The 27,309-nt window shown below is 44.5% G+C and overlaps 1 long non-coding RNA gene across 1 annotated transcript; it reads right to left on the bottom strand.

The window, feature by feature from the left end:
• Nucleotides 1-20,652: 20,652 nt before the first annotated feature.
• LOC130680165 (uncharacterized) lies at nt 20,653-21,244 on the bottom strand. The gene is made up of 2 exons (XR_008993220.1): nt 21,110-21,244; nt 20,653-20,782 (listed from the first exon to the last, which is right to left on the bottom strand). It is a non-coding gene; the product is annotated as an uncharacterized LOC130680165 (long non-coding RNA).
• Nucleotides 21,245-27,309: the final 6,065 nt, after the last annotated feature.

Below are 27,309 nucleotides of genomic sequence, written 5' to 3'. Positions count from 1 at the left end.
CTCTGTCTTTGCCCCCATCACCTGTTTATCCCCCACAGACTGAGCCAGAACACTTCAGTCCCCCACTGCCGTGGGTCTCCGCTCTCAAGATATTTTCGCCTTCTGCTTAATAGCAGGTCTGAAAAAGGCAGCTCGTAAAGTAGTCAATTTTCAAAAGCTCCAAGACATAATTCAAAGGAGGGAGGAGACTCCCTCTGAGTTCTTAGACAGACTCACCCAAGCCCTGTTACAGTTACCAGCCTGGACCCAGAAACGCCTGACAGGAGACGTGTCCTTATGACATACTTCCTAGCTCAAAGCTACCCTGACATTAAAGCTAAACTCAAAAAATTAGAACAGGGCCCCGCTACCCCACAGACTTGAGATCCTAACAGTGGCCTTTAAAGTCTTCAATAACCGGGATGAGGAGAAAGAACGCCGTTAACAAAAGGCTGATCAGGCCAATTTCCAAATGTTGGCCCAGCTGATAAAACCACAACCTGGGCGCCCCTCTACAAACAAGCCCCGCCCAGGAACTTGTTTCAAGTGTGGAAAAGGACATTGGTCAAGGGCGTGCCCCTCCCCCAGATCTACTACCACCCCGTGCCCCAGATGCCACAAAAAGGGCCACTGGGGGTCTGATTGCCCAGCCACCCGAAGGGGAGGCTGGACGAACAACCCCCATCCTAAGCCCGCCGTAGTGGGGCTGGCAGAAGAAGATTGACGGGGCCTGGGGGCTTCTCGCCTGACCATTTCCATCACCAAACAGGAGCCCGGGGTTACTTTAATAGTAGACGGTCGCCCCATCTCCTTCCTCCTAGACACAGGAGCCACCTTCCCAGTCTTGCGGGAATACCGGGGCCCTACCACACCTGCCATTACTCCTATAGTCGGGGTAGGAGGTAAACAGATTTTCCCATTAAACCCCCCCCCTTTTATGCACAATCCAGGACAATCCCATACCTTTCTCCCACTCCTTCCTGGTTATGCCCCAGTGTCCCATCCCCTTACTAGGACGGGACATCCTTTCTCTCCTCCATGTTTCCATAGCTATATCCACTCCCACAGCCCCCAGTACTCCCTTTCTGATGGCCCTCATAGCCGACGACCCCCCTCTACCCAATGAAAGCTCCAGTTCCGCCCTCATACACTGTGTAAATCCCAAAGTTTGGGACATTACAAGCCCCTCCGTGGCTCTATGTCCTCCTGCCTCTATCAAATTATGTGACCCCTCTCAGTATATCTGTCAGGCCCAATACCCCCTAACCACTTCAGCCCTCATAGGCCTCCAACCCATCATTCAAGATCTTTTAAACAAAAATTACCTCACACTCACTCACTCCCCATTTAATACCCCCATATTAGCTGTTAAAAAAACAACGGATCTTTCCGCCTCGTCCAAGACCTTCGCCTCATCAACATGGCCATCGTCCCTATCCATCCCTTAGTCCCAAATCCATACACCCTTTTATCGCAGATCCCTGCCTCGGCCTCCCACTTCTCAGTCCTAGATCTCAAGGATGCATTTTTTTTCTATCCCTCTGGACCCCTCCTCCCAAGATTTTTTACAGAAAACGGCTCCTCTCTGACCTGCCCATTCCCAAAACCAAGAGAGAAATCCTTCCTTTCTAGGCCTGGCTGGGTATTTTAGAGTGTGGATCCCTAAATTTTCCCTGTTGGCAAGACCCCTATATGACCTCAGCAAGGGCCCCCCTGAAGAACTATTATCCTCCTCACCCCAACACTCCTTCATTAAGCTCCGTCAAGCCCTTGTGGAAGCCCCAGCTCCCCATCTTCCTGATTTGTCGAAGCCCTTCTCATTATATATTCATGAGAGGTCCAGTCAAGCTCTAGGAGTCCTAGGCCAACATTATGGCCCATCCTTTGCCCCAGTAGCTTATCTTTCCAAGCAATTAGACCTCACAGTTCGGGGATGGGCCCCCTGCCTACGGGCATTAGCCACTGGGCAGCTCTTGCAGAAGGAAGCTCATAAACTGACATTCAGGGCGCACCTTACCATTCTGTCCCCACATCACCTAAAGGATCTCTTAACCTACAAAAGTTTACAGACTCTCCCTCCCTCCAGACTCCTGACCTTACTGTCCTCTTTCCTCCAAAATCCCGTTCACCCCCCTTTGCCATCCATACCTGAATCATGACTTTTTCCTCCTTTACTGCTCCCTCGCTCTTTCTCGCTTTTTTCCTCATTCCTATTTGTCTTCCCCACCACCCCAGCCTCCTTTGTATGGCGATTCAAAGTCAGACAGACTTACACACAGCATCAAACAAAAATTACTGCCCTCATTGCCACATGAGACTGCCCTCTGAAAGGCTGCTCCGAGTCTTTATACCTCCACTTTCCTCCCTCCACAGAAGTGTTCACTAGCAGCTACCTTTATTCTCCCTACCTCTGCTTCCTCTATGACCGAAAACAAGCCTGTTTCAGGCGATGGCCAGACACCTACGGGGATGTCCCTACTGGTCTTGCACCATTCACTACATGGGTAACTCCCGGTACCCACAGTATTACTCCTCCAACCCATTCTCTTCAATACTAACAAACCCCTTCCTTACCTGGCTTTGGCCCATTGCAGGCCCTATAATAATCATTCTCCTTGCCTGTCTCTTCTTGCCTTGTAAAGTTTATCAAATCCCAAGTTGGTAAAATCTCTAATCAAATTTTCAACCAGCTTTTACTCAGGAACTACCAGCTTTTAGCCACAGAAGATCCCTCACCCTCACGTAACCTCCTCACCACACGCTGAGATGGACCCCTCTCTCCGCTGGAAACTGTTCCTGGAAACAATGGCCGCAGACGCCTGGCTTCTGGCACCCGTATCCTCTTAGCACCATTAGAATCAACAAGTCCTCGACCTATGGTTACAGGGAACCTTCATTGATTCCCAACCTGAAGAAGTCCACATCTACTCGTCCTTACTGTGGGGAGTCCTATCAACCCTTTCCTCCCAGTCCTCAAGCCCTCACTCCCTTCTCCGACCCCGTTCAGCAGGAAGCAGTCAGAAAGAAAGCAACGCCCACAACCCCATAGAGGAGAAAGGGGGGAGTGAAGGGCCCCCACCCATACGATGGTGAACTTCCTGCTTCTCTTCCAGGTCCTCGGTTCCCGCCGGCGCCACCTGAAGCCCAATCACCCCTTGCCCCCCTAATCCCAGCACCTAGCCAATAGCCACCAGCCCCGTAGAAGTGACACCTCAATCAGCTCATGCCCCTTCCTATATTACCCAGCACCGTTCCCTAATAAAGCAGAATTCTCCGGTGAATTGCTGCTGTGTGTGTCGCTCCCTTCCTTTCATACCCAACTTTACTGCCATGGTGTCAGGTCAATCACTAGACTCCATCTAGGCAGAGTGAGTCTGCACGCAGCAAGCTGATCTCTGCCTCTGGGCCTCTCTGCCCCTGCAGCCGTCTCAGCCTCTGTCCTCGGTGCTGCCACCACTCCAGCCTCTGCTCTCCTGCAGCCTTGCAGCCATGCAGCAGCCAGAGCACTGGGAAGAGCTCTTTATGTAGAGTCAGTAACAACATATTGCCCACATGTGTGTACTGAGTGAACTGACCAGGGCCAGGTGAGAGTCCTGGCTGCAGGAGCCCTCCCTTTCTCCACAGCTAGTATCTATTGTCTGGCTTTGGAATCAGGCATAAAGTACTTAGCTTAAAGCCTAACATGTAGCAAACACTCGAAATAGTTGCTCTTTCCACCGTGAGCACTCATTGTATTTAAGGTAGTCTCCATCTTAAATTTTCCTTTTCATCATTTCATTTATTCAACATTTATTGTAGGTGTCAAACCTACAAATTCAGCATTTGTCGGTGTCAAACACTGCTGCAAATTTCAGAACTAAAGATTAATCAGATATAGTTCTTGCCTCCCACACACCAGACGGAAGAGGAGAGAAGGTACAGGCCCTCTGCACCTCTGTAGAGGGCGGGACAACGTGGCAGGACAGCGGGAAGAGGAAGAAATCCTTCCAGCTGGGATTCAGAAAGATATTCTGGGAAAATAGATCTTTCACCTGGTAAATGCCAAAATATAGACCCACAGGGTGCAGGTAGGTACAGAAAAGAGCCCTTTAGAAAGGGAAAGCCCTGGGGCACCATGTTTATCATCTGCCCTAGCCTGCGAGGGGGATACTAGTGCGTCTTCAAGGAGGGGCCGCTTTACAGGAGCCAGCTGCCTCTCAGATAGTATCGCACATATAAATGGCAGAACTACACAGTGAATCAGAACTAATGAGACTGAGAGCTTCAAGCCAGTCATTTAGATGAATGCACATAGAGGAAAATATCTATCCACCTTCACAGAGGAAGATTTCAATGCTCCTTTTTCAGTTATTGATTAGTAAAGTGAGCAATAACTCAGGAGGATATAAAAGACCTGAAAAACATGGTTTAAAAGTATTAAGAGGTATACATGAAACTGTACAAGAAAAATATATATTCTTCTTATATTTAAAGAAAGACTCAAAACCTATTAAAGAAATGACATTATACAAGTCTGAGCACAGCAAAAGATAAAGATCTATATACGTTTATCACATTAAGTATATCTCTGTCACATAACTGGTTAACCACTAAGCTAATAGAAGAGACACTTCAACAACCACACACGGTGACACAGAATAGCCTTCAGAAAAATCACTAAGCAAACAAACAATTACACCCCACATAAATTTCCCTCACAGAGTCAGAACAAAACAAGGATGTCCACTTTCACTACTTATATTTAACATTTTACTAGAGATTCTTGCCAGAGAAATGAGGTTAAAAAATAATAGAAGGCATTTCACTTGGAAAGGAGGAAGTAAAAATGACATGATCTTATATATAGAAAATCCTAAAGAATGCACAGAGGTAGTAAACAAGTTCAGGACATCAGCAAGGTGGAAGGCTAGGAGGCCCCAGTGCTCATATCCCCACAGCAACACAAATGAAAAACAAACCAAACAAAATACAAAAAACTACACACCAAAGAAAATAGTTAGGACTAGAAAGCAACAGCAGCAAAGGCTGTGGAGCTCAAACATCAAATGTTTCACCCGTGTCACCCTTTCCACCAGTTCCTGGGAACCAGGAAACTGTTCCTCAGAGGAAGTTCACCCTGTGGGAAAATGGAGCAGGAGAACCCCAGCAGACTTCCTGCTGGGACCGCTGCTACAGAGGGCTCCCACAGCTGCACCAATGCTGGTCCCCTCTGGCGGAGCTGCCCTGGGGTTCTGCCACCACCACTGCATTTACATCCTGGGACTGGAGCTGTCGGTGAAGTGAGACCTGCTCTCAAGTGTGTCAGATGCTGGTGTGCAGGGACACCACAGCACTTCAGCCTCTGGTCCTGGAGCTGCCCCTGCTCTGCTCCCCAGCTCCAGCCCCACGTTGCAGCTTCCTCCCACCATTACCAGTCTGCACTGCTGCTGTGCTCAGCCCCTACCGCAGCCCCAGGTCTGGGCTCTGAATGGTCACTGCCATTTTTTGAGCCCAGCTCCCTGGGTCCTGAAATGTGGCTTTAACTGACCACCACCTGGCTGGTGCTGCTATCTCCTTTGACTGCTTCCTGGGTGTAGCTCTCAGGGGACAGATGTTCTGAGCCTGGGGCAAATCCTTTATGAATCTGATGAAACTGAAATAAGTCAAGGAAAAGCGTAGGTTGAAAGAAACAATTTTTATTGCTCACAACTTGCTTGAATTTTCTGGCCAGGCTTGGCACTGTCTGCCTCCTCTAGCCGTAGCTCACACACTGCAGCCACAGTACCCTCTCTACTTTCCATTCACCTCTTCTGGGAGGAACTCCATTGGTATCCCCTTGGTGACTGGCAGATACCAGACCAATTACATACCAGGAATGGAAGGGAAGAGAGAACGGCTGTTTTCTCTCCACCCCTTGCCCAAGACTGACAGGAGGCTCTGCAGTGGTAAACACCTACTGATATGTAAATGCACTAAGACTACATTGGAGATACTGAAAATTTAGTCATTTACCCCACAATCCAACCCTCCAGAATTCTCTCCTTACAGTCTGCATGCTCCCAGTCCTCTGCAGTGGTCCCTCTGTGAGAAAGCCAGAGTGCTGTAGCCAGACTGATAACATACAATAACAGAAATACAGGTAGCAATAAAATCATGATAATCCTCAAGCCTGAAGATCCAACTGGGCTCAAAGTCCTACTCAGATTGAGTCTATAGCTCACCCATTCCATAAGGGGCCAGACGCTGAACTAACAGGAAGCTCCATGCTGTGGAGCAGCAGCTGCGGCTAGGACGAGGCCCAACCTGCCAGGATAAGAGTGATGAAATACATGTTCTAATGACACCAGCATAGGCAAATCCTGTCCATTAGGTAGGATGCATGCAAGAGAGTGGTCCTGTGATAGCCCAGGAGAAGGAATGGGGTCTCCTCATGGTTAGCATGCCAGACTTTCACCCCCTCCCTGTGGGAGTTATGGATGGGTCAGTATGTAGGGCTATGGGAGGCACATGCACTGGCCATAAAGACAAGACAAAACTCCCCCGTGAGATGTTACCTCCTGGCAATTTTGGGTACACTACCATGATCTTTGGGGGCTACTCTGCTGTTACTACAGGAACATGCAGGAGGTCAGCCTCTAGGCCTTGTTCTCAAGGTGCCAGAAGGACCAATTATCACTGGTCTATGTGTCAAAATGTCCAGGGCCACATCCACTCAACAGAGTCTCCAGGGTTTAGCATGGTCGGTGCTGACGGCAGGATGTTGTTCTGCTGGCCTTATCCTGGCTTCAATAACTCCTCCTTGGTTTGCATATGCAGTTGCATAGGGGATGCAGCAATGTGTGTTAGCATGTCCACAGGGCTCAGTGCCCCCTTCCAGGGCTTCTCATTCAAACACTGTAGGACTGAGCAGCCCCAGACTATTAGTATCTGACTTCAGGCCAGATTTTAACAAACTATGTTCTTTTCTATCATGCCTGCCCTGGTAGGCTTATATGGTACATGAAATTTTCACTTTATTCCTAATTGCTGCACCGACTCTTGTAATGCATGTCCAGTAAAGTGGGTACTTTGATTGCTCTCAATCACCTGAAGCCAGCCAAAGGCTGCAAAAAGACACTCTAAGCCACTTTTAGTGGTTTGCTGATCTGCATGTGTAAGACCCAATGGCCTTATTCTGGTCTGCACTTCCCCCCCCAAGTGAGGAGACGAAGGCCACGGCAGATCGATGCAACAAGCAAGAGGTTTATTGTTATTCCAGCTAGCTGGGGTCCAAGTGTCTGCCCGACACAGCGGGTTTCAACAAGGACCCCGAGCACTCAAAACCAAGGGTTTATATAGCATTTTGAAAACACTTAACTCTTAGTAATTTTCCACAGCTGCACATTATCTTTGCAAGACATACATCCTGGGGTTAAGGGAGAGCAAGATAAGACCACTCCTCAATTGTTAGGGAGGTTCTGCACGATAAGCTTGGTATGTAGGATTAACTGACCAAGGTTAGCTGACCGAAGGCCACAGCTGCCCTCATCCCGGTGTTCATAATTAACTTGTTTTCCAAGGCCTTACCCAGTTCCAGTTTTTTTTCTTTTAAGTCACAACTTCAGAAAACTGCTTCTAGGCCCTTAAGATGGCTACTCTTATGCTAACTTATTCTCATTCTTACATTCCCCTCTTCTTCTTGTAACTATTTCAATCATGAAATTAGAGGTCATCTGTTTGGTAGTGCAATAGGGGAAAGGCACAATATGAACGGTGCAGTCTTAGCTTTTGAGGGTTGTCTTTGTCCAGCTGATGTGGTTATCTTGGAATAGAGTTTTTGAGAACGGTGCGTGGGTCAGCTAAACGGCATTGGTGTCTCTGGACGCGCACTTGGTCACTTTAGGGGTCTTCTGGTGATTTTTAAGCTGGAGAGGATTCTCAGTAGGTTGGGCTCTCCACGCGAGATGGTCGTCAGCTGTCTCGGCTGAGACAACAGGTTTCACATGAGATGCGTGGATCCAGGCGGCAATCCTGTCAACTTTGACTGCTGTTGGGGTGTTCAGTAACACTAAGTAGGGTCTTTTCTACCGTGGCTCAAGGGTCTGCACTCGGTGTCACCTTACAAACACAAAGTCTTTAACTTGGAACGGGTGGGCTGCTTCTGAAGTGCCGGGCTCGTAGACTGCTTTTAGTTGGGTCTACACTTCCCTTTGGACTGCCTGGAGAGCTTTTAACTTATTATATAAATTGTGGTTGTCAGTCTGGGTAACGGGGAAGGGGTCTTTGAATATTAGAGATAATTTCTTTCCTTTATTTCTCTCTGGGACACTGGCGCCTTGGTTCGGGTGCACATCAAAAGATTGCATGCCCAGCCTCTATGGTGGGCTGAGATATTGTCTATTTGCTAAAGAATCTTGCTTTTTACTATGCCATCTACAGCTGGGTCTGCATGCTAAGTCAATTGCTCAGCTTGCAAAATTACCTAGTCAGATCTGAAGGAGGAAAGACAGCACACAGGCCCAGGCCCTCCAGTATGCCAAAGCGAATCCCATACACGATTACAAATGACTAGCATAACAAAACATGTGCTACTCCTCTCTATCTGGGGAACATTAACTGATCTCACTGAAGAATGATTCTAGAGCTCCATGTTCAACATAGTTCCAGTAGGGAGGAGTTCCAGCATGTAGTTACATTGCTCTGATTGCAAATAACCCGCCCCGCCTCTTCCAGAGGCTCTCACTTTATTCTGTCTAAGCCTATGGTCCCTGTCGCATTCTCTCCTCTACAGGTACAGACTCTAGCTGCTGCTAGGGAAAAGGGGCAATGACTGCTCTGGCTGCTTCGTGCTGAGAAGGGGGCGCAGTAAAGGGTGCAGCTAGGTCTCCATCACTGGTCAGTTGAGAGGGCCTCAGAAGGCTGGCGCTTCTATTCTGGGTTTCGTTTCTATTACTATTTGCAGTTTTGTGGCTTCTAGGCAAGATAAAACAAATTGTGTTATTAGGTTACTGTAGCAACATCTGGAGTTGGATTTTCTATTCTGGAAGGAGGCTGCGTTATTGAAACAAGACTTTAAAATCACTTTCATTTTTATTAGAAGTAACCAGGTTAAGAAAATAATTGACAGCTGGCTTGATTATTTGCACAAGTGCAGCAAGAAGAGCAACTGATTACACAGGCTCTTTTAAATATGCTTTGCTGGAACTTTTTGCAAGGAACCTCAGGTTGAACCTTTAAAGGCCTCTTGAGGCCAGACAGCCAAGCTAGACCTGCCATCAGGCTTTGCCTACAGTACCTGTAGATTTGGATGAATTCTTCTCTTCTCGAGGTCTCTGCACCTGCCAGGAAGCGACCTTCTTTACTCACCTGGTAAGGCTGCTGGGAACTCTGCAAGCAAGGTACCAGGCTAGTTCTTCCAAGGGGCTTTGTTGGCCCTATAAAGTCAATCTTAGTTCCTTAAAGTTGTTCACATCTGAGTCCATGCACATGTCTCCCAGGTATGACATTCCAGTCAAAGCCCTGGCAGTATAACCAGTGTTCTTAATTAGTCTTCTCACAAGGAAAGCAGATTCTTACCGAACTCATGCAAATAAACATACTGCCATGGAATACAAAAACAGTCACGGAAAGTTTTTAAACTCTGTAGGGATCAGGTAGAGAGAAGGATGTCTCAATTCTGCTTATAAAGACAGCCATCTACCAAACTGTTGTCAGCTTAAGAGAACAAGCTCAAAACACTCTATCAGCAACATTCGAAACAAAAAGACACAAAATCATTTTCTTTAGTTTATGTAATCTTATGTAACTAATACCTGTTCTGCTGAAATCCAGTTCTTTACCAGTCCAGGAACAACAAAACAGTGACTATAAATGACAAAAGACTTACAAATGACAATGGTCAAAGATCCGACAAGAGCCCACTGTAAGACAGTTGACATAAGGAAATTCTGATATTTCTGTAATACAAAACATTCAGTAACAAAGTTTAGCATTATTCTCTTTGACAGTGCTTTCCTGGTAAATATGTATATATATCAGATAAATAAGCCAAATTAGTCAAATACTTTCTCTAATGAGAAAAAATTCTTCTGACATGTTCCAGGGGCCCTCTGGAAAATATCAGAGTTAACTAGAGGTAAAAGCACTTTTTTGCATTTAATTCTTTTAGAACTGTCTATCATTACACATTTATTGTCTATATACCCAGCACAGTAAACGGGATATCTTAAAAAGGTGGGGCAGCAGGGGAGACCACTGCTGTCAGTTTTTAAAGACAATATATAGAAAGTCAAAATAATTCTAGGTTACCAAGCATTCTTGAGAGAATGGTAGCAGATGGTAGATTCTTCTGCTTTCATCTTCAGGAGGGGGAAAAAAACTACAATAAGAATTCACATTTAGCTGAAAGAACTGTCTAAACTCAAGGCAGAGTATAATATCACTAGGCATACAAAAGACCTGTTAGAGATACATACAAAGAATGAATATGGCTATAGTCAAATTCAACTTAAAAGTTTAAGCAGAATCTCAAATTTAAATGTCTCTTTCCTTCACACAGATATTCAGATTTGACCAGAAATATGCTTTGAGATTAAAGAGATCAGGCATTTTACCTCTTCATTTAGGGATTGAGAAATGATGACCTTTGGCTTTCTAACCAGCCATTTCATTCATGGCGTCAATAGTGGGTTGTGGTGACATGGAATTGTATGCTGGATATTTGGATGGTTTAAAGATTATATACAATCAATTGCTTACAAACAGTGAAAATAATAAGAACATAACTCAGCATAAGTGTCCAAGACCAGATACAAAAAAGCAGAGAAAGTGCTTAAGTCTACAGGTCTTCCCTGAAAGTTTCAAGAATGTTTTACACTTTAATAGTAGATAGAACTTTTAATAGAATTTGTATAGCAGCTTATAAGATTATTTGCATTAAAAAATATGGAGAGTCATCCATGTTTTTTAAAACATATAAACATATCCACAGCATATAAATTAAACAAGAAGACCTGGTGGTTCTCAAAAAAATCTATTACAACCTTTCTCAAAAGTGGTCACATCATCCACCACATCAACAAAAAGAAAGACAAAAACCACATGATCATCTCCATAGATGCTGAAAAAGCATTTGACAAAGTTCAACATCCATTCATGATAAAAACTCTCAGCAAAATGGGAATAGAGGGCAAGTACCTCAACATAATAAAGGCCATCTATGAAAAACCCACAGCCAACATTATATTGAATAGCGAGAAGCTGAAAGCATTTCCGCTGAGATCGGGAACTAGACAGGGATGCCCACTCTCCCCACTGTTATTTAACATTGTACTAGAGGTCCTAGCCACGGCAATCAGACAAAACAAAAAAATACAAGGAATCCAGATTGGCAAAGAAGAAGTCAAACTGTCACTATTTTCAGATGACATGATACTGTACATAAAAAACCCTAAAGACTCCACCCCAGAACTACTAGAACTGATATCGGAATACAGCAAAGTTGCAGGATACAAAATCAACACACAGAAATCTGTGGCTTTCCTATATACCAACAATGAACCAACAGAAAGAGAAATCAGGAAAACAACTCCATTCACAATTGCATCAAAAAAAATAAAATACCTAGGAATAAACCTAACCAAAGAAGTGAAAGACTTATATTCTGAAAACTACAAGTCACTCTTAAAAGAAATTAAAGGGGACACTAACAGATGGAAACGCATCCCATGCTCATGGCTAGGAAGAATTAATATCGTCAAAATGGCCATCCTGCCCAAAGCAATATACAGATTTGATGCAATCGCTATGAAACTACCAGCAACATTCTTCAATGAACTGGAACCAATAATTCAAAAATTCATATGGAACCACCAAAGACCCCGAATAGCCAAAGCAATCCTGAGAAAGAAGAATAAAGTAGGGGGGATCTCACTCCCCAACTTCAAGCTCTATTATAAAGCCATAGTAATCAAGATAATTTGGTACTGGCACAAGAACAGAGCCACAGACCAATGGAACAGACTAGACAATCCAGACATTAACTCAGACATATATGGTCAATTAATATTTGATAAAGGAGCCATGGACATACAATGGCGAAATGACAGTCTCTTCAACAGATGGTGCTGGCAAAACTGGACAGCTATGTGTAGGAGAATGAAACTGGACCATCGTCTAACCCCATATACAAAAGTAAACTCAAAATGGATAAAAGACCTGAATGTAAGTCATGAAACCATTACACTCTTGGAAGAAAACATAGGCACAAACCTCTTAGACATAAACATGAGTGACCTCTTCTTGAACATATCTCCCCGGGCAAGGAAAACAACAGCAAAAATGAACAAGTGGGACTATATTAAGCTGAAAAGCTTCTGTACAGCAAAAGACAGCATCAATAGAACAAAAAGGAACCCTACAGTATGGGAGAATATATTTGAAAATGACACATCCGATAAAGGCTTGACGTCCAGAATATATAAAGAGCTCACACGCCTCAACAAACAAAAAACAAATAACCCAATTAAAAAATGGGCAAAGGAACTGAACAGACGGTTCTCCAAAAAAGAAATACAGATGGCCAACAGACACATGAAAAGATGCTCCACATCGCTAATTATCAGAGAAATGCAAATTAAAACTACAATGAGGTATCACCTCACACCAGTAAGGATGGCTGCCATCCAAAAGACAGAGAACAACAAATGTTGGCGAGGCTGTGGAGAAAGGGGAACCCTCCTACACTGCTGGTGGGAATGTAAACTAGTTCAACCATTGTGGAAAGCAGTATGGAGGTACATCAAAATGCTCAAAACAGACATACCATTTGACCCAGGAATTGCACTCCTAGGAATTTACCCTAAGAATGCAGCAATCAAGTATGAGAAAGACCAATGTACCCCTATGTTTATCGCAGCACTATTTACAATAGCCAAGAATTGGAAGCAACCTAAATGTCCATCGATAGATGAATGGATAAAGAAGATGTGGTACATATACACAATGGAATACTACTCAGCCATAAGAAAAGGGCAAATCCAACCATTTGCAGCAACATGGATGGAGCTGGAGGGTATTTTGCTCAGTGAAACAAGCCAAGCAGAGAAAGAGAAATACCAAATGATTTCACTCATCTGTGGAATATAAGAACAAAGGAAAAACTGAAGGAACAAAACAGCAGCAGAATCACAGAACTCAAGAATGGACTAACAGGTACCAAAGGGAAAGGGACTGGGGAGGATGGGTGGGTAGGGAGGGATAAGGGGGGGAGAAGTAGGGGGGTATTAAGATTAGCATCCATAGCGGGGTGGGAGAAAGGGGAGGGCTGTACAACACAGAGAAGACAAGTAGTGATTCTACAACAGGTTGCTATGCTGATGGACAGTGACTGTAAAGGAGTATATAGGGGGGACCTGGTATAGGGGAGAGCCTAGTAAACAAAGTATTCGTCATGTAAGTGTAGATTAATGATTAAAAAAAAAAAAATGCAGTTCCTATGTGGTGACCTCTAATGAGTTATACACAATGATATAAAGGACATATAAAAGTGTAGGCAAAGGGTCTGTTTGTGTTTATACAGAGGATCAAAGCCTAATTTGGCTACCCCGAAAATGAACTAAGATACGATATGAAAAAGAACTTCCAACATCAGCACTCTCGGGAAGACTCATGACAGAAGATGATCAGAAAAAAAAAAAAAAAAAAAAAAAACTTCAACAAAGATCCATGCACTGTCACAGGTGTAGATGCACTCATCCCACCAGTTCCTGGACTTGCCATGGGAAAGATGAAGGAGATATCTAAGCTGGCCTGTGCATGCAGTAAAACAAAAATTGGACTGGATCTATACTGTTGGAACTCAACCAAGAATTAGGAGAAGTGCAAATTGTAGCACTCCAAAATCTTACAACCACAGACTATTTATCGTTAAAAGAACATATGGGATATGAACAGTCCCCAGGAATGGGGTGTTCTAGTTTATCTGAATTCTCTCAGACTGTTTAAGTTCAGTCGGACAATATCCACCATATCATAGATAAGTTTTCACAAATGCCTAAGCTGCCTAACTGGTTTTCTTGGTTTCACTGGAGATGGCTGGTAATTACAGGTATGCTTTGGTTAGGTAACTATATTCCTATTATGTTAATGTGTGTGCACAATTTAATTAGTCATATAAAACCTATCCATGCTGAAGTTACTCTACAAGAAGATATGTCAAAGAAATAATCAATCTTCCCAGGTTTTCTTCTGCCTGCTACTGCTATAGCTTTTCTTCTTCCTACCTAATCACAACCTTTAAATAGAACTCGTGCCACATGTCGAATTTACCGAGTATCATAATTCTTCCAAGTGGTAAAGACACCTCAAGACAAATGCTGGGCATAGAAGCCACAGGGCATAAATATGCAAAGAAGTAAAAAGCTAACCTTTTCAAACGATAAGGCTTCTCTCTCACTTACCAACTTAACATTTCCCTGTATGGCCCCGGAAGATGACTGGTTAGCCAGAGACGAGTAAGATTCCTCAAGGGAGGAACAACCTAAGACAGGCACAGTCGCAGGGGGCCATCCGGTGAGAAAATGGGGAGCAGCAGAGGTGAGGCTTAGAACCTCCCCCCTCATGTTCTGAGAGAAATCTTCTGCATACATGGATGTTTATTGCCCTCGTCTAGCGCGGATTAACACATAGTCTACAGGCACACACCTGATCATCTACATTTGCTCTCTTACAACACTAAACTCTGTTTTCTACCTTTATCTCGTATCTACCTACCACTTCAGCATTTTATTAAAAATAATAATAATAGAGAAATGTGGTATCCACATATAAATCAGGTTTAAAAATCAAATGAATATTCATATTTGAACTGACTGTGTATAGTTCATAATGCATGAACAAAACCGAAAGCTTCTGTGATGACTGCCCTTGCACTGTTCACCATGTAACTTATTCACTATGTAAGAATTTGTACTCCATGTAAGAATTTGTTCGTTATGCATCAGAAGATTGGAGACTGACGAAAATTGGGCTTGGGGTGGATTAATGATTGTGCATTGAGTATTGACCCCCCTATACAGAGATTTGTTGTGGTTAACAACTATTTGATCAATAAATATGAGAGATGCTCTCACAATATTTATATATATAAACACACTTCCAATTGTAAAATAAATAAGTAACCGGGATGTAATGTATAGCATAAGGAATATAGTCAAAATATTGTAACAACTTGGTATGGTGATACCTGGTACCTAGAAATATCATGTATATAAATGTTGAGTCGCTGTGTTGTACACCTGAAACTAATGTAATGCAATGCTGTTGTCAACTACCCTTCAATAAAAAAAAAAAAAGTGGTCACACATTTGTCCACCTAAACCTTTACAGTGAAACCTGTTTTTCTGGGAGAAACATAATCTTGTCCAGATTCTACACAGTTTAATTTTCAAGAATAAATTTTGGTTTGTTAACTAAGTGCATTTAATCAGCTAAAAAAAAGCTTTGTTACTATTCTGCTTAGGAGGATAAATTAAGAAAACAAATAATCAGTAACAACTTTAATCATTTGTTGTTTAGAGAGATTTTTCTACTTGTAAAAATATAAGGAATAAATAATTCAATTTCTCATGCCATGCAATCGTTTTCAATAACAAAATATTTCAAAGGCAAATAAAGGTTACACAGTTGTTAACAAACTTTAGCTTTTAGTCTTTTTAATATTAAGATTTCATTTTTTAAAAAAATATTCTGGCAACTCACTGAGACTTTAAGCATGAGAAATTGCTTTGATAAAACAATTAGAGAACGCTTTGCAATCTTTCAACATTAAGAGCAGACTAACAGTTAAAGAAAACTGTTTTTGTTTTTGTTTTTGTTTTAACTGGAAACAAAATTCTAATTTTGCTGTGCACTTGATATCAAGACTCACTTGCTTTAATTTCACATAGCACGACTATATCTGTAAGAATATGTAATTTATTCTTCATTTACCCCATGGTCTCAAGCACATAAACGGGTGAGAATTATGCCTGGGCTTGCCTGGATTTGTCCCGCCTTATCTCTAAACATCTTGACCCTCCCTCAAAGCAACAGACTGAGCGGATCCGCTACAACAAAAGGCACCACGCTGCTGCACCACACTGCTCTCTCTTTGTCTCTGTCTCTCCGTCCCTCTCTAAACAAACAGCTGCACTTTAGAACAAAGCCACTTTCTTTTATCAAAAAACACATTCTTTAGCATGCAGATGAGTTTCCATTCTTTATACCTTCTCTTATTAAAACATACATCTTTTAGCATAGAGAAATGTTTTCCTTATTTAAGTAGTTTTCATTAGAACTTAAAATCATTTGATACTTTAACTTCCAGTGAACACTGAAAAACAGGCCACCGTAAACTGTTACACTAGCATTCTTCATCTATTAACATATATTATCATTTTTGGAAATGTGCTTTACAACACAATTTCTCATTAGGCACAAAATATGTCTATATAACTTAGCAAACTTTAAAAATTTTGGTTACCACAAAAATTCTCAAGCTGTTTGCATACATACACACTGTTATACATTAACACAGTATTATTATTAAGATGTTGATTTGCTACACTTGTTTACTTATTTTTAGCAACCATGCCAGATTACTTAGAAAACTTTTACTAAACATTAGACAAAGTCAAGCATTTCTTAAGCATCTTCTTGAAATGTTTAACAGGTAACATCAACTTAAATGACTTTAAGTAAACTTAGGCAGCTGATAACCACAAGGACATGCCCGCCTCAGGCAAACCCAAATTAGCATTAATGCTTAACATTTTCCATCAGATTTTCTGGAAGTTTTAGAATGCCCAATTTTCACAAACGCTTGTCTTTAAATCAATTTCATTAATACCATCCGGAGGTAGAAAGATATTTTCATTTACACACTTCAGACTGAGACATAATGATAAGGTTCCCTCCGGCAGCCAGCCAATGTTAAAGTGTTAGGGTTCGGGACTCCGGGGCTTCTCCAGAGAACAAACCACACAGGCACGGAGATGTAAATCCAAGCAAAGTCTTTATTCAGCCAGCTAGCTGGGGCCGACAGCACCTCCCCTGACACGCAGGTCGAGTCCGAGCTGTCGACCCCCAAGCAACTTTAGGTATAGATTATATAGGATTTCCACAGCCGTTGCACCAATGCCCACACATTACCACAACCAATGAATTCAAAACACATCTCATACTTTAACCAATAAAGTTGAAGCGGGGACCCGCCGCTTGCCCGACCCTTGCACGAGCATTCCCCAACGTCCTGTCACGAGCTTCGTCCCCCTTAGGGTATGGAAACTGGGTGGCTCTCACTCTAGGGTGTTTCCTGCATTCCTTTACATTCCCCCCTTTTCTTGACTAAACTGAGGAATCTTCCACAGCGGCATTTGGGGCCTGATACCTTTGACGAAGGACTAAAAGTTGGACAGTGTCAATCCTTTCCCGCACAAACCTAACAAGCCTGTTAATTATGCATGGGCCAATCGTAAGCAGCAACAGCAGGATGACCAGTGGCCCTGCAATGGCCGAGAGGAGGGTAGCGAACCAAGGTTTGTATTTGAACCAAGACTCAAGCCATCCTTCGCTACTTTCATATTCTCTACGTTTCTTCTCTAGATCTTTCTTCAGTTTGGCCAGGGAGTCTCTTACTGCACCCGTTTTGTCTACATAGAAACAACATTCTTCCTTTAAGGCTGCGCACAGCCCACCTTCTCTTAAGAACAGGAGGTCCAGGCCTCTTCGGTTCTGTAGAACCACCTCCGACAAGGAAGTGAGGGATTGCTCCGGGTCTGACATTGTCTGTCGGAGTTGTTCTAGGTCCCTTTCAATTGCCAGCCTCAGGGCTGTGAGTCCCTGTTCCCGAGTTACAAGGGCTGCGATCCCAGTCCCTGCCCCTGCTATCCCTAGGGAGAAGAGGGCCCCAATTGTCAGGGCAGTAACAGGCTCCCTCTTTCTCCAGTGGCGGCTCGGCACTTCTTCCCAAAAAGAAAGGAGGGATTCATGAGAACAATATATTAGGCGAGGTAGAATGGCCACAAGCATACAAAACTCACTGCTAGCATTGAACACAAGGGTGGATAGGGCCGGGGTGAGGCCTGTCTTTGAACAGAGCCACCAACCCGAGGAGGGTATAACCCACTTTCCCGGCTCCCACGTGGTGTTATTATAGGAGGAGCATAACTGACTCTGGGCCGTAGGGACTGTGCCCACACATGTACCAGCGATTGAGACCTGAGCGATCATAAGTCCCCTCGGTCCCCTGTCCCAAGGAGTGGGATAGGAGTCGTTGGTAGTGTAGGAGCCATTTATCCCGACTGCCTCATAGAAGGGGGGTGAACCTGGGTAGCATAAACAACAGGGATCAGTAAAGGAGGGAGTGGTGTGGTTCAGAGTTTCTGCTACTGCCTGCACCATCTCCCACAAGGGGTTATCTAACCCGGACGGACTCAAACCCAGTCTTCCTATGGGTTCTGGAATCAGCTTCACAGATGTGGTTCCCTCGAAAGTCCATATTAAGGCGCTTATCAGCAGGATCCCCTTCATCTTCGGCTTAGGTGTAGTTTTAGAGGATTCGCAGGATGCTGCTGCACCTTCCACTCTTCCTCGCGGGCTCCTGGATCCTTATGAGGCAGGACCTTACGAACGTGGGTGTGACGCACCCAGGGAGCGATACCATCTACCTTGAGGGCAGTGGGGGTGGTAAACAATACAACGTAAGGTCCCTTCCACCTGGGCTCGAGTGTCCTCACTCGGTGTCTCTTGACCCACACCATGTCCCCTGGGACTATGCCATGTTCCGGGCTCGGAATCTTCCCGCCCTCATAATATGCTCTAATCAGGGGCCAGATTTCCTGTTGCACTTTAGCGAGAGCTTGCAACACATTCAGGTAGTCAGGGGCCGTGTCCCCTGCCCCAGAAAGCTGTACTCGCCGAGTTATGGGTGGAGGAGCCCCGTACATTATCTCAAATGGAGTTAAACCATGTACATAGGGGGAGTTCCGAGCACGGAAGATGGCTAAGGGAAAGAGGGTCACCCAGTCCCCGCCAGTCTCTAATACTAATTTAGAAAGAGTCTCCTTCAAGGTCTGATTCATTCTCTCTACCTGCCCAGAGCTTTGTGGGTTATAAGCACAATGTAACTTCCAATCTACCCCCAAAGCCTGGGCCAGTCCTTGCAGGATCTTGCTAACAAAAGCCGGGCCGTTATCTGAACCTATGGCTTCAGGGACCCCATATCGGGGGATAATTTCTTCAATTAATCTTTTTGCTACTATCTGGCTTGTCTCATGCTTGGTTGGAAAAGCCTCCACCCACCCTGAGAAGGTATCTACCATAACTAGCAAATACTTGTACCCATACTTCCCTGGTTTTACTTCGGTGAAGTCTATTTCCCAGCTCCTCCCGGGAGTCCTCCCCCTTTCCCGAGTACCTGTCGGGTGGGGCCCTCTTGGGGCTGGTTTCAGCATTGCACAGCTGCTGCATTCTCTCGTGATCTGACGAGCTGCCTCATTCTGGTGGGGAAACACCAACTGCGCAGACTGGAAAAGGCTGAGCCGTTTTTTTTTTTTCTTTCCTTTTTCCAGCCTAGATGGGTGGACTTATGCAGATTAGCAAGCATGTACTGTTCTAATGCTTCTGGCAGGATTAATCTACCTTCTTGGTCCCTACTCCAATTTCTCTCCTCAAACACTCTACCCGAGACTTGTTTCCTAATCCACTCAAGATCTTGAGGGGAATACTCAGGTTTGGGTGGCAAGGCGGGCAGTTCAGGTATGGGTAATTCGAGGGCTGCAAGTACAAGGGAGTCCGAGAGGGCCGCCCTCCTAGCTTCCGCATCAGCATGTTTGTTGCCAATGGCCTCAGGCGTAATATAATAAGTTGGGATGGTGTTTATTACTTCTGTCCTGTTGCAGAGGGAGGTGTAAGTTTTAGGAACTTTTCCAATGCAGGTTCTTTGCCGACTTACAGAGGATAAAGTGAGTCTTGGTCTTTTCTGCTGCCACTTACACTGGGAGGGGTCAGAAGACTGGTTGAGAGCATTAACAAATGCTATACCTTCGTAGTAAGGGGGAGCAACATCATAGCATAACCAGCAGGAGCAAGTTAGCTCGGGACGGATGGCAAGGGGTCCTTGATTAAAGATAATCTCCTGCCTTGATTTCTCTCTGGGACACTGGCGCTTTGGTCCAGGCGCACATTAAAAGACTGCATGCCCAGCCTCTAAGGTGGGCTGAGATATTGTATATCTGCTAAAGAATCCTGCCTTTTACTATGCCATCTACAGCTGGGTCTGTATGCTAAGTAAATTGCTCAGCTTGCAAAATTACCTAGTCAGATCTGAAGGAGGAAAGAGAGCACATAGGCCTGGGCTTTTTAGTATGCTAAAGTGAATCTTATACACGATTACAAATGATTAGCATAATAAAGCATGTGCTACTCTTCTTTATCTGGGGAACATTAACTGATCTCACTGAAGAATGATTCTAGAGCTTAATGTTCAACATAGTTTTAGTAGGGGGGGGGTTCCAGCATGTAGTTAGTTGCTCTGATTGCAAATATCCTGCCTTGCTTTCTTCAGAGGCTCTCATTTTATTCTGTCTAAGCCTATGGTCCCTGTCTCATTCTCACCTCTACAGATAGAGACTCTAGCTGCTGCTAGGGAAAAGGGGCGATGACCGCTCTGGCTGCTTCGTGCTGAGAAGGGGGCACAGTAAAGGGTGCAGCTAGGTCTCCATCACTGGTCAGTTGAGAGGGCCTCAGAAGGCTGGCGCTTCTATTCTGGGTTTCGTTTCTATTACTATTTGCAGTTTTGTGGCTTCTAGGCAAGATAAAACAAATTGTGTTATTAGGTTACTGTAGCAACATCTGGAGTTGGATTTTCTATTCTGGAAGGAGGCTGCGTTATTGAAACAAGACTTTTCTCTAAAATCACGCTCATTTTTATTAGAAGTAACCAGGTTAAGAAAATAATTAACAGCTGGCTTGATTATTTGCACAAGTGCAGCAAGAAGAGCAATTGATTACACAGGCTCTTTTAAATATGCTTTGCTGGAACTTTTTGCAAGGAACCTCAGATTGAACCTTTAAAGGCCTCTTGAGGCCAGAGAGCCAAGCTAGACCTGCCATCAGGCTTTGCCTACAGTACCTGTAGATTTGGATGAATTCTTCTCTTCTCGAGGTCTCTGCACCTGCCAGGAAGCGACCTTCTTTACTCACCTGGTAAGGCTGCTGGGAACTCTGCAAGCAAGGTACCAGGCTAGTTCTTCCAAGGGGCTTTGTTGGCCCTATAAAGTCAATCTTAGTTCCTTAAAGTTGTTCACATCTGAGTCCATGCACATGTCTCCCAGGTATGACATTCCAGTCAAAGCCCTGGCAGTATAACCAGTGTTCTTAATTAGTCTTCTCACAAGGAAAGCAGATTCTTATTGAACTCGTGCAAATAAACATACTGCCATGGAATACAAAAATAGTCACTGAAAGTTTTTAAACTCTGTAGGGATCAGGTAGAGAGAAGGATGTTTCAATTCTGCTTATAAAGATAGTCATTTACTAAACTGTTGTCAGCTTAAGAGGAAAAGCTTAAAACACTTTATCAGCAACATTTGAAACAAAAAGTCACAAAACTATCTTCTTTAGTTCACTTAATCCTATGTAACCAATACCTGTTCTGCTAAAATCTAGTTCTTTACTAGTTTAGGAATAATAAAACAGTGACTATAAATGGCAAAAGACTTACAAATGACAATGGTTAAAGATATGATGAGAGCTTACTGTAAGACAGTTGACATAAGGAAATTCTGATATTTCTGTAATACAAAACATTCACTAACAAAATTTAGCATCATTCCCTTTGAACAGTATCGCGTTCGCTCCTTGTGGCGGTGACAACAGCGATACGTACACAGACCTGGTTCACTTCAGTTCTTTATTGTTGCTCAGAAGGTCAGGAGAAGGTGAGTGAGAAGAAGCAACAGCTGGAGGGAGCGAGTGAGAGGAAGAATGAGAGGAGAGAGAGAGAGAGAGAGTCCTTCTCTTTCCTGCTTATGCCTTATATAAAGGAAGCTGGCCTATGGTGATCAAGATCATGCGTGACCTTCAAGCTGATTGGTAGCATGCCTTCTGCATGAGTTGAGCACGAGCACGGAGGCATGGGGCAAGCCTATAGGAGCAAATTCCTTATGCTAATGCCACCAAACCAGGAAGGGTGGCACCCAGGAAGCGGGCGCCATCTTAGGGCATTGGTCAGCTACAGTGGAAGGGCGGTGTTCAGCCATAGTGGAACTCAGCCTCGGCCATAGGCCAGCCCCTACATCTCCCCCTTTTTTGTTTTTTTTAACACAATGAGGCTCGGGGACCATGCCTGTGTCTTAGGTTGTCAGGGAGGCGCAGCATCCTTACCCGTCATAGGGCAACAGACAGCTAAGGTCTGCGCCCTGTCTTAGGTTGGTATGCGTACCTCCTGATCTTACCCGTCTTTGACTACTGGTCCAACATACTGAGCTACACCCTAGGGGAGATGCCTTCCTCTATAGCTGCCATGGCCTGCACCAGAGCCATCCGCACTTCCCGATGTTGCCGTTGCATGGAACAGACTTTTCTCCCAAGTAGGAGAAAACCTACAAGGAGTAATATACCCATAACACCCATGCCTGACCAGGCTTTGGTGGCATTTAGCACGGCTTCAGCAAACTGAGCTACAGACAGCGCCTCTACCTTTTAGGAACTAACATTCAATATTTCTAGCCGTAGCTGAGTGGTGAGCACGTCAAACTCACTGGACCAATTGGTGGATAACATCTTGCCTAATTCCCTAGACAGATTGGCAGCTTTAGAGAGGTTATGAAAAGGAATGCCAGTAACACATAGAGCTGTCAAAGGGCAGATATGGGAGATTAAGTGTACTATAGGTAGAGAAAAAGGCGGGAAAAGTATGTGCAGTTTCAGTCACCAGGAGTGGTAGAGGCCAAGCCTTCACCAGACCCCATAGTTCTCTGGGTTCCACTATCGCCCGCTGAAGGATCAGTAGTAGGATCAGCATCAGTGGGGTCGGCATCTCGCACTTCCGGTTCTGGTCTTGCCACTCTCCCTGTCAGGCGTTCAGGCACCGAGATGGGATTGTTTCGGTCCTGTGGGAAAACACAAACAGAGCCTCGGTTCCAGATTAACACTGGATCCGGGCCTTTCCATGATCCTTCCAATACATCCTTCCACATAACTGTGGGCATGTCTTTAGGCCTGGAACGGCGATTATGCCACTCTGCTGCGCTGTGGCCATGTTTGTCCAATGTCAAAAATTTAAAATGAATAATATGATGTTAAGTTTGTCTCTGGGGGATCTGAAGTCTGCCTCTATTCCCCCTTTTTGTTTATAGAGAGCATTTTTAAGGGTCAGGTTGGTGCGCTCTATCACGCCTTGCCCTTGAGGGTTGTAGGGAATACCTGTGGTATGGGTGATATCCATTACCCTTAAAAATCTAAGAAAGGATTGGGATGTATATGCTGGTCCATTATCAGTTTTTACATGCTTGGGCTTTCCCCAGGCCGAAAACGCCTGAAGGCAGTGAGTTATGACATCTCTAGTTTTTTCCCCTGTATGGCAAGAGGCAAAAATGATGCCTGAGCAGGTGTCAACAGGCACATGAATATATTTCATCTTGCCAAACTCTGGAATATGAGTGACATCCATTTGCCAAATGTGATTGGGTAGTAGTCCCTTTGGATTGACTCCCTCTGAAACGGTGGGTAAGAGTGTAACACACCATTTACAACTTACTACTATGGCTCTAGCTTGGTCTCTAGTAATATTATATTTTAAGCGAAGGGTGTTTGAATTCACATGAAATTGATTGTGAAATTGTGTGGCTTGTTCTACATGGTCAAATATCACTGAGATGTTAGACTCACGGGTCAGGGCATCGGCACGTCTGTTTCCCTCAGCAATGGGTCCTGGGAGGGAAGTGTGGGCTCTTACATGTCCAATAAAGAAAGGTGTTGATCGATCCCAGATCAGTTGTTGTAGCTTTCTGAAAATACTGGCAACGGGGGAAGACTGGCTAATATAACTTACATTCTCTAAGATGGACAGAGCATTCACTACATACTGACTATCTGCTAGAAGGTTAAAAGGTTCCTGTGAGAAAAGTGTAAAGGCTTGTGCTACAGCCAACAGCTCTGTTTGTTGGGCTGAAGTGGTTGGAAAACTGAATGTCCAAGATTGGTCACCAGTGACCACAGTCCCGATGCCATTCTTTGACCCATCAGTGAACACCACCTTAGCCTTGGGTATGGGATTACATCTTGTGTTTTTAGGAAAGATGACGGGATTAGAGAGGCAGAACTGTAGCCAAGGATGTTTTGGGTAGTGGTTGTCAAAGGAAGCATTGGTGATGGTGTAAGCAACAGCCCATGCATCACAGCATGCAGTAAGACATTCAATCTGCTCAGCAGTATAAGGTATTATTATTATGTTTGGGGGAATCCCAAATGTTTTTATAGCTGTCCTGATTCCCTTGATGATCAAATCAGCTATACTCTGAGGATACCATCTTAATGTTTTTCCTGGAGAGTGGGCCAGATATACCCAGAGAATTGGCCCTTCCTGCCAAAGTACCCCTGTTGGGCTATTATTACTGGGTATCACTATAAGGAATAGCAATTTGCCATAGTCTATTCTATCTACCTGGGCAAGCTGCAAGCGGGATTGGACTAGGCTCAAGGCTTCCTTGGCTTGCTTACTGAGAGAGCGCGGAGATGATAAATCAGAATCACCCTTCAGTGTCTCATATAATGGACTGAGCTCTTCATCTGTAAGCTTTAGGAATGGCCTTACCCAATTTATATCTCCAAGGAGTTTTTGAAAATCATTAAGGGTTTTTAATCGATCTGTTCTTATGGTTATTTTTAATGGCCTAGCAATAGTATTTTCCAATTTAATTCCTAAATACTGTTTGGTGCAAGTTGCCTGTATTTTCTCTGGTGCTAGTTCCAGGCCCCATTGTTTAAAATGTTCTTGCAAGAAGCAGAGGCCTCCTTCTACTACACTGTTCCTTTCATGACATAAGAGAATATCATCCATATAATGATAGATAATCACTTCAGGGAACCTTTTTCTAACTTCTGCCAGGGCCTTGTGTACAAACAATTGGCACATAGTAGAGCTATTCGCCATGCCTTGTGGCAACACCTTCCATTCATACCGCTCATCTGGGTGACCATGCTTGACGGCTGGTAACGTGAAGGTGAACCTTTTACAATCCTCAGGATGAAGAGGGATGGAAAAGAAACAATCTTTGATATCTATTACAATGGTCTTCCAATCTTTTGGCAGGGCCATAGGCAATGGTAAACCTAATTGTACTGATCCCATGAGAATCATCTGTTTATTTACAGCTCTTAGATCATGCAGCAATCTCCATTTTCCTGATTTCTTTCTTATGACAAATATGGGTGTATTCCATGGGGAAGTAGAACTTTGAAGATGCCCTGCGGCAATTTGCTCTTGCACTAATGTGTGGGCTGCTTCTTTTTTCTCTCTGGTAAGGGGCCACTGAGGAACCCACACGGGCTCCTCTGATCGCCATTGTATTTTTAGTTCTTGTCTGTCCTCAATGGCCCCGCGGAAAAACCAAGTCCTGGGCCTCCAATCCTACTGGGTACCACTCCTGAGAGCGGGATGGGTGTCTCTCTGCCAGTCAAGTTTTTTCCTATGCCTCCGGTCCCTGTATGGCCCTGCTTCCTCATAATGGACTTTGCCTGATTACTATAGAAGGTTTCTGTTGTTAGTTTAAGATTCATCTGGGTCAGTATGTCTCTTCCCCAGAGAGACACCGGTATGCTCAGCACATAAGGTTGAACTACTCCCTCATGCCCTTCCGGATCTTTCCAGGGGAGTGTGGCAGCACTACATAATGGGGCTTGAGCTATGCCCAGCCCTCTTAGAGTCTGAGCAGCTCAGTTTAGAGACTAATCTTTAGGCCACTCAGCTTCCCTTATAATGCTGCGATCTGCTCCTGTGTCTAATAGTCCTAAGAAGTTCCTATCTATAATCTTTAGGACAAGCATAGGCCTGTCTCCCAGCTCTAATGTGAGACAGGTCAGGGGTGCCCCAGATGATCCAAATCCTGAGTGGCCTCTCTTAATGTTCTTGTGTCCGTATTGTCCATGCTTGCTAGGAAGCATGAGAATTTGGGCAATGCGGTCTCCAGGGTTGATGGCCACAATGCCTCTTGGGGAAGAGACCATAATCTTCACTACCCTCTCATAATCTGGGTCAATAACTCCTGGGTGTACTATTAATCTTGCTTTAGTTGTGGAACTCCGGCCCAATAGAAGTCCCACTGTATCCTTAGGTAATGAACCTTTAAAATCTGACTCTACTAACTGGACCCCCATCTCGGGTGTCAATACGAGTCTGGTGGTGGCACGGATGTTCACTCCTGCGCTCCCTGCGGTGGCTCTCCTTGGTTCTTCAACTCCAAGCTGGATCCTTGATCTGTCAGATGAAAATGTGTCTGGGAATTTGTTGGATCACCCCATACATTTGAGGGCCCTGAGGTGGGGGGCCCAGCCTCCCGTTTTTTGCCTGCTGCAGGGGTAGTGGGCGTCCCTCTACATCTACTACTGATCTGCATTCTCTTGCCCAATGGTTTCCTTTTCTACATCTGGGACATAATTTTGGCTGTGACTTGATGTTGGTTACACCGGATCCTCCTCCGCCTAATTTCGGGCATTCTCGCTTTAAGTGACCCATCTGCTTGCAACAGAAGCACGCCCCGGGAGGGGTATCCCTTCTTCGCGCATTTTGCAGTCCCTTAGTTATGGCTGCGGCCATTACCTGTCCTTGTACTACAGTGTCATTGATGTCCCTGCAAACTTTGAGGTAAATATTTAAGTCTTTATTTTTCCAAGGTCTGATAGCCTCTTTACACCATTTATTTGCTTGCTCATAGGCCAACTGTTTTACTAGGGGCATTGCTGTGTCAGCATCTCCAAATATACGGCCTGCGGTTTGCATCAGTCTAGCCAAGAAGTCTGCATAAGGCTCATTTGGCCCTTGGAGTACTTTAGATAATTGACCCTGTAAATCACCGGTGCCCTGGAGTGTCTTCCAGGCCTTGACAGCTGCTGTAGCTATTTGCATATACACTGCAGGCGGGTAATTTATCTGATTATGCTGTCCTAAGTAAGGTCCTGTGCCCATTAGCATCTCTAGGTTCCACTGATTGTTCCCTGCGGCAGCGTTGCTCCAGGCAGTGTCTTGTGAAAGCCCTGCCCACGCAGTTTTGAACAGCAGGTACTGACCTCCAGTAAGGCATGCTCTGGCTACATTAGCCCAATCATCTGGTG

This window comes from Manis pentadactyla, chromosome 13 (assembly GCF_030020395.1).
Source record: "Manis pentadactyla isolate mManPen7 chromosome 13, mManPen7.hap1, whole genome shotgun sequence".
In the NCBI taxonomy this organism is placed as follows: Eukaryota; Metazoa; Chordata; class Mammalia; order Pholidota; family Manidae; genus Manis; species Manis pentadactyla.
This window is presented reverse-complemented; position numbering and strand designations above follow the sequence as displayed.